Below are 7947 nucleotides of genomic sequence, written 5' to 3'. Positions count from 1 at the left end.
CACATCCAGCTAGTCTATGGCATAGCCAGGAACTGTGGCCCTGAGTCTCAGTACAGTCCCTTAGCCATAGGAACTTCTGCTTACTGCTTTATTTCTGTCTCTCTTCTCCATTTGTCTTTCCCTCTTTGTTATTACCAATAAAGGACATATGAGAGGTAGAAGGGGAAAAAACAGGGGGTTGGAAGAGGCATGAAATCCATGCTCCCAGGAGGAAGGTAAAAGGAGTAGAAGAGAAAACGAATGGGTTGGGCTCAGTGCTTAATTTGTAATAAAAGAGGTTCTGGAGCTTCAGCAATTTTTCTACTTTCAAGACTGACACAGCAAGCCCAGAAGTGCCAGAGCTATGAACTCCCAAGGCTGGATGTGCCAGAAATTAGCCGTGGCACAAATTAAGCACTGGTTGAGCTACATATAGCAGCTGGACACAGTGCAAAGAAAGCAGAGATATATTTGTCTATGAAGGATGAGGACAGAGAGGAAAAACAAAAACTCTGAGGCCTGGTCTACACTAGTCGGTTATTTTGGAATTACTCGACTTAATTTGAAAAAAAAAAAAAAAGGATTCCGTCCACACGACCAAACTTGTTTTTTCCTATTTAAAGGGCTCTTTAATCCAATTTCTGTACTCTACCTCAGCAGATGGAGTAACGCTTAAATTGAGATCATAATCCCAGGTTAAAGGTGTTGTGGATGAAATTTGACGTTATTGGCCTCCAGGACCTATCCCAGAATGCTCCCTTGTGACAGCTCTGGACAATACTCTCTACTCCGATTCACTAGCCAAGTGGGCAAGAAAAGCCCTGGGAACTTTTGAATTTCATTTCCTGTTTGGTCACAGCAGCACAGATGACCATCAGCACAGTCCACCATCACAAGCAACCATGCAGAGTCCACCATTACAAAAGATCACTCAGTCCCAGATTTGCAGATGAGCTCCAGCATGGTCCGAATGGGAAGTACTGGATCTCATCGCATGTTGGGGAGACGAATCTGTTATGGCAGAACTATGTTCCAAAAAAAGGAATGCAAATACCTACACTAAAGTCTCCAGGGCCATGACGGAAAGAGGCTACTCCAGGGACACAGAGCAGTGTCATACAAAAATCAAGTTGCTCAGGTAGGCATACCAAAAAGTCAGGGAGATGAATGGGGGCTCTGGTTCACAGCCCCATACATTCCGCTTTTACCGTGAGCTCCATGCAGTTATGGGGGGGGGGATGCCACCACTACCCCACCACTGTCTGTGGACACCTGCAAGGGGGAAGTTGCACAGAGCAAGGAGGATGAGTCATTGGAGGACGAAAAGGAGGAGGAGGAGGAGGACAGTGCACAGGTGGCAAGTGGGGAATACATTTTTCCCCCTAGCCAGGAACTATTCTTAACGCTGAAGCCAATAGCCTCCCCCACTCCCAAGGTGGGCTCCCAGACCATGACTCTGGAGAAGGTACTTCTGGTGAGTGAGAACCTGATTGGAGCCGCACGGTGGAGGGGTGAGGAGGGGGAAACAGCCATGCTGGCCTGTTGGCATTTTGTTTAAAGGGCTCATTCCTGCTCAGAGCCTCACTGGAGCCATGCGGTGGGTGAGGGGGGTTGTGTGAAGCGATCATCCCAGAGATCCTGCAGGCCCTCCTTTTACTTGGCAAACCCACCAGACATTGCTTGCTATGGGAAAGGGGGCCCAAGAGTTTGAAAGCATTGAAATGAATGTAGAAGAAGCAGAACCCTGCGTGCCCCTAGGCTGCCTGCAAGCCAAATTCTGTTGCCCGTGTGTGATGGCTTACTCACACCAAAGTGGCAGTATAAGAGGCAAAATGCTAACTTGTACAGAAAGAACATGTGCAGTGTACTATGAATTGCCTGTTTCACTGAGAAAGAGCATCCCCTTTGTTCTCTGAAATGTATCTTTTAAAGTACTACCCTCCTTTTTCTCCTCCCGCAGGTGCAAATGTTTCAGCGCAGCCCTATCTACTCTGTCCCAGAGGCTGGTCCAGATTAAAAGGCGGAAAAAACAAACTCAGAACGACATGTTCACCGAGCTCATGCAGTCCTCCCAGTCCTCCCACACTGGTAGGGCCCAGCTGAATGCATGGAGGCAAATAATTGCACTATCATGGTATAATTCCCCACTCTGAACCTTAGTGTTCAAAAGGTGGGGTATCAGCATGAATTCTTCTAAGCTCAGTTACCAGCTTAGTACCTGTAGTGCTGCCACCAACCAGGAATTCCAGTGCCTGGTACACTCTGGTCCCCCAAAAACCTTGTCCGGGGACCCCCAAGACCCAGTCCCTCTGGATCTTAACACAAGGAAAGTAAACCCTTTCCCTCACCTGTTGCCTCTCCCAGGCTTCCCCTCCCTGGGTTACCCTGGAAGATCACTGTGATTCAAACTCCTTGAATCCTGAAACAGAGAGAAAAATGCACCTTCCCCCCTCCTTCTCTCTTCCCCTCCCAAATTCTCCCTGAGAGAGAAAGTAATCCTGACACAGAGAGAAAATTAACCTCTCTCTCTCTCCCTTCCCTCCTTTCCCCCCACCAATTCCCTGGTGAATCCAGACCCCGTCCCCTGGGGTCTCACACCAGAATAAAAAAAACAATCAGGTTCTTAAACAAGAAACTTTTTAATTAAAGAGAGAAAAACAGTAAAAATTAGCTTTGTAAATTTAAGATGGAATAGGTACAGGGTCTTTCACCTATAGACACTGGGAATACTCTCCCAGCCTAAGTATACAAGGACAAATTACAATCTTTTCAGCAAAATACCAATTTAAACTCCTTTCAGCCAAATACACATTTGAACTCCTTCCAACCAAATACACATTGCAAATAAAGAAAACAAACATAAGCCTAACTCGCTTTATCTATCTAGTACTCACCATTCTGAATCTATAAAAACCTGTACCAGGGAGATTGGAGAGCAACCTGGTTGCACGTCTGGTCCCTTTGAGCCCCCAGGGTGAACAACAACCAAACACTAACAGCATAGCACAAAAACTTCCCTCCCTCAAGATTTGAAAGAATCCTGTCCTCTGATTGGTCCTTGGGTCAGGTGACAGCCAGGCTCACTGTTCTTGTTAACCCTTTCCAGGCAAAAGAGATATGAAGCAGTTTTGTTCTATTAATTCTTACTTATCTGTTTATGACATGCACTCTAAGCAAAGCAGAAACTAACTATGCCCAAATTGAACGTGAGGCATTGGGAATCATTTTCAGAATTCGGAAGTTTCATCAGTACCTGTTAGGATGGAAGTTTACTTTTCTCACAGACCATCGACCCTTGACTTTAATTTTTGGACCTCACACAAACATTCCTCCATTAGCTGCTAGTCATATGCAACGTTGGGCATTGTTGCTTTCTGCACACATATATGAAATCAAATATAGGAAATCCACTCTGCACAGCAATGCGGATGGTCTCTCAAGGCTGCCTTTGCTAGTCAAACACCAAGATATTGCCCAGAAGGAAATCTTTTACTTTGAACAGATAGAGAATACACCCATCACCACTACTCAGGTAAAGAAGACAACTCAAGTTGACCCAGTATCGTCCCAAGTTATGGACCTGGTGAAGCATGGAACATTTCAACAAACCTTTCCGGTCTCACCTGACCTTGTTACCTACATGTCCAGGAGGATGGCGTTATCAGTCCAATCTGGTTGTTTGTTGTAGGGGAGATGGGTCATTATCCCACCACCACTGAGATCACAGATGTTAGAACAGCTCCATTCCAGTCACTGCAGAATAGTGTGCATGAAGGAAATTGCACAAAGCTATTTTTGGTGGCCTGGATTGGACAGTGCTATTGAAGTGAAGGCAAGAGCTTGTATGTCATGTCAGGGTGTGAGGAATGCACCCCACTGGGCACCCCTACATCCATGGGACTGGCCTGAAAATGCATGGGAATGTATTCACGTTGACTTCACTGCCCCCCTTAAAGGAAGCATGTTCTTGGTGGTGGTAGATGCCCATTCTAAAGGGTCAGAAGTCTCTATAATGCAGTCCACTACCGCAGAGAGTACTATCCAAAAACTACAGGGACTCTTTAGTTGTTTTGGTCTGCCAGAACAACTTGTGAGCGACAACTGACCGCAGTTCGTCTCTCAGGAGTTTCAAAAGTTTATGAAGGCAAATGGGCATAACTTCAGTGCCTTGTCATTCATCCACCAATGGATTAGCTGAAGGATTTGTGCAGACAATGAAACAAGCTTTGAAATAGCCAAGGGGACAATTATCCATTCAAAAGCATCTGGACACCTTCTTATTATCCTACAGAAACACATCTCATGCTACGACCCAGGCATCCCCGGCCTTTCTAATGATGGGGCGACAGCTGCACACTTGCTTTGATCTGCTGAAACCTTCTGAACCCCGACAAATTGTGCAATGTCAGCAGCAGGATCAAGTCATCAGGCGTGTACCCAGAGCAAAAGACCAAACCGTTAGCCCGGGACAGCCGGTTTTGGCTCGTAATTATACTTCTGGAGCTAAATGGGTTCCTGCCACTGTCAATACTCACTGTTTCCTACACAGTCCAGACTGCAGAGGATCTCACTTGGCAGCAACATGTAGATCAGCTGCTGCCAGGTCATATCAGTCCTCAGGACACATCTTCAGTTGAGTTGCCTGACTTCACCACTTCCAGAAAGACACCGAATCAAGAGTTTCCCCCTGCTCCTGACTTTTCTGCTCCATTACTGCCAGCAGCAGAGATACCTCTCTGCCCGGCATGAGCTGATACCCCATCCTCATCCCTTCGCCCTACGAACCCTGAGCCCATTGTCAGGTCCGTGCCCAAGACACTTTCCGGTGCACCATCACCAGAAGTCTGCCATAATCCACCTAGAGACAGAAGGCCTCCTCATCAGCTGGATCTTTAGCTAGAGCGAACCCATGGTTACAGGGCAAAATAATCGCTGGGGTTCAGCCGGGAATGGAGGCTGTCTACCCACCTTCTCTAGTTTAGTGTTTGTTTTATTTAGGGGACATTCTTATTAAGGGGGGGAGGAATATGTTGTGTATTTGGTTGTAGTGGTAATGGAATCTTGTGTTGCTATGGCAACTGAGTTAGATTATTAGGGGATAGCCCAGCCAGTTTGAGCTGGCTGTTGGTTAGTTCTGTGTGTGGCAATAAATGGCTACTCCAAGGTTTACAGCTCTCTGTGTCTCCAGTGATTTCTTCCTAAAACTGAGGCCCCCAAGGATATAACATTAAGACATTTCAGAATAAATGAAATGCTTTTCCATCATAAGCAACTGCTACACTACGCAACACTGCTACCAGAGTGTTACATGATCACAAATCAGACAGAGAATGGGGCATGTGATTCTGAATGAGAGGGATCCACAAAACAACCTGTGCATTGAAAAGTGGCGTATGCTGTGAAAGAGTTTAGGAATGCCTGGCCTATGGTTTTTGCAAATTTCATTGAAATGTGCTTTTATAGTGTTGTATGTCAGCTGCTTGTGTAGTATTCGTATATCAGTCTAATACAGACCTCAGATAAGGTACTTAATTAGGCTCCAGTCCTTCAAGGAGCTCTGCACAGGCATTATCAGAGCTTTAATTACAATCCTGGTGTAGCGGTGTATAGTATAATACCTTGCTTTCAAGAAGACTCCATGTTATACTGAAATTACATACAAAAAGCTACATTAAAAATTGGTAGGATTGCAAATCAAGTACTTAAAAGCTAGGAAATGCCAGCATTAAGGGGTTTTGTATTTCACAGGAAGCTCTAACAAAACCTGCAGTAAGTGTATAGCAGAGACTTAGCCAGGCCAGTGCCACTCTACTGCCTCAGTTTCCCCTCTTAACAGATATCTACACGCATGTAGGCTGATGTGGGGTTCTTAAGCACAATCATCTCTGAGGTGACTTAGCCCGCCAGCTAAGACACAGAGCTCATGGCACTTCTGGATTTAAATGAAATTCTAAGGGAAACAAGACCATTTTTCTATCACAGACTCATTCTGGGCATAGCCCTTCTTCCCAGGACCTGCCATATTTGTCCATCAGCCCTTTCATTAACAGCTTTATCACTTTGGCTCTCAACAATCCCTTCTTCCTTTTATTAATAAGGAAGATTACACCATCTGAACAGGTAGTGAGAGGGGAGAGACAATTTGCACCCACCTTCTACTGTCAGTCCAGCCATTAGACCCTACACAATTGGGCTGATTGGGACCTCTTCATATGCAACCATCCTAGAACTCCTCCTTATTAGCCCTTTCCTGGCTAGGTCTTACTCATTAATAAAACAGTTAGGCCCACAGCTAGTTTCTCTGCAGTCTCTCTCTTGACCAAAACCAGGCTGCTCTTATACTTCCCAGCAGGCCTGGTTCTTAATCACATGATCCCCAATACTTGACTTCTATGCTCTTTGCCTTCAGCGGGAGGCAGACTAAAGTGCCACAGATGAGGCTGAGTCCAAATCCCACCCTGACCCACCTCACCCCAAAAGAGTCAGCTCAGCCCAGGCCAAGGTGTTTGAGGGATGACTTCCTTCCAGAAAAATTATCCTCCTAACTCCCAATACTCAGAGATGAGTTGATACTCAGCTGGAAAAAGAGTTTTTATTCCTTCCAAAACTCCTTTTCCTCCCCTTGTTAATGCTTATTACAGCAACTTTGGTAAGTGTCATGATCAGTGCTGACAGCATCTCCACCAACATACGATGTTGCATTTCTGTTTTAGGGTGAAGCTGTAGTCTTGTATGTTGTTATTTATTGTATCTGATCCAGGGGGAGGTTAATAGGCAGTCGAGTCCTGCCTGTATGTGCTAGAGTTGTTACTTTCAGTGTTCCAGGAATTCCTTTGCTTTGGATAAGTGAGTATTACAATACTCTTATCTGTATAAAAGTTGACTCCTTTTCTGGATCCTGCCGAGGTTCACTGCTCCAGGCCAATGGGAGCTGCTGGAAGTGGCACGCGCTGAGGGACGTACTGGCAGCCACTTCCAGCAGCTCCCATTGGCCTGGAGCGGCAAACCGCAGCCAGAGGGAGCCGCGATTGGCCGGACCTGCGGACACAGCAGGTAACCTGCCTGGCCCGCCAAGGGTTTTCCCAAACAAGGGGTATCCCAAGTTTGGGAAACACTGCTTTACACTGCAGAAACTTTCATAGAATCACAGTGCATCCAACAGTGATGTACAGTTTATATTTGAAAGAAGAAAGCTGAGTACAAATCAGGCCAGTTAGACATTATGTTAAACATGCAAAGAATGGAAAAGTACAAAGTCTGGCAGCACAGAAACAATGTATAATGCAAGGAGTATAAGATTTCCACAGTTGCTTTCACATGCTATTTCTTGTTAAACATGTGTTAATTACTTTAATCCCCCATGTAGTCAAGAGCCAAACAAGAGTCACATTCAAACTATCAGATCGTCAAGTCCTGTAGCAGTGGTGGCCTAACATATTGACCTTGTGAGCCACATAACAAAATCTTCAGACGTTCGAGAGCCAGGGTTCACCAGCTGAGCCTTGGAGCTTCAATCCTGTGTGCAATGTGAGATCTCAGGGCTTCTGCCTCGCAGCAAGCACACCCCTTGGGGCTGCAGCCCCGAGACCTCCCACCACTCTGCTGGGCAGAAGTCAGAGTCAATGCATGGGAGGGACTCCAGGGGGTCCTATGCCCACCCAGATTTTTGCCAGGGTTTGCTGGCCCCACTCAGTCACATGATGTCATCAGGGCTCCTCCCTGCATGGCAGCTGATGCAGTCAGCAAGCTGGAAGCTGCAGCCATGGAAGAGGCAGCAGCAAACAGCTGGGAGCTGCAGGGAGAATGCTGCTTTTGCTGCTTTCTCTCCCTGCAGAGCTACAGCAGCGGCCCCTCCCTGTTATCACCTGGGAGTTGCAGGTGGGGTATGGTAGGTGAAGAATGGGAGTGGTGGCTAGGGTGACCAGACAGCAAGTGTGAAAAATCAGGACAGGGAATGCGGTGGTATTA

Source organism: Gopherus evgoodei, chromosome 1 (assembly GCF_007399415.2).
Source record: "Gopherus evgoodei ecotype Sinaloan lineage chromosome 1, rGopEvg1_v1.p, whole genome shotgun sequence".
Lineage (NCBI taxonomy): Eukaryota > Metazoa > Chordata > Testudines > Testudinidae > Gopherus > Gopherus evgoodei.
Note: the sequence above shows the minus strand (reverse complement) of the source record.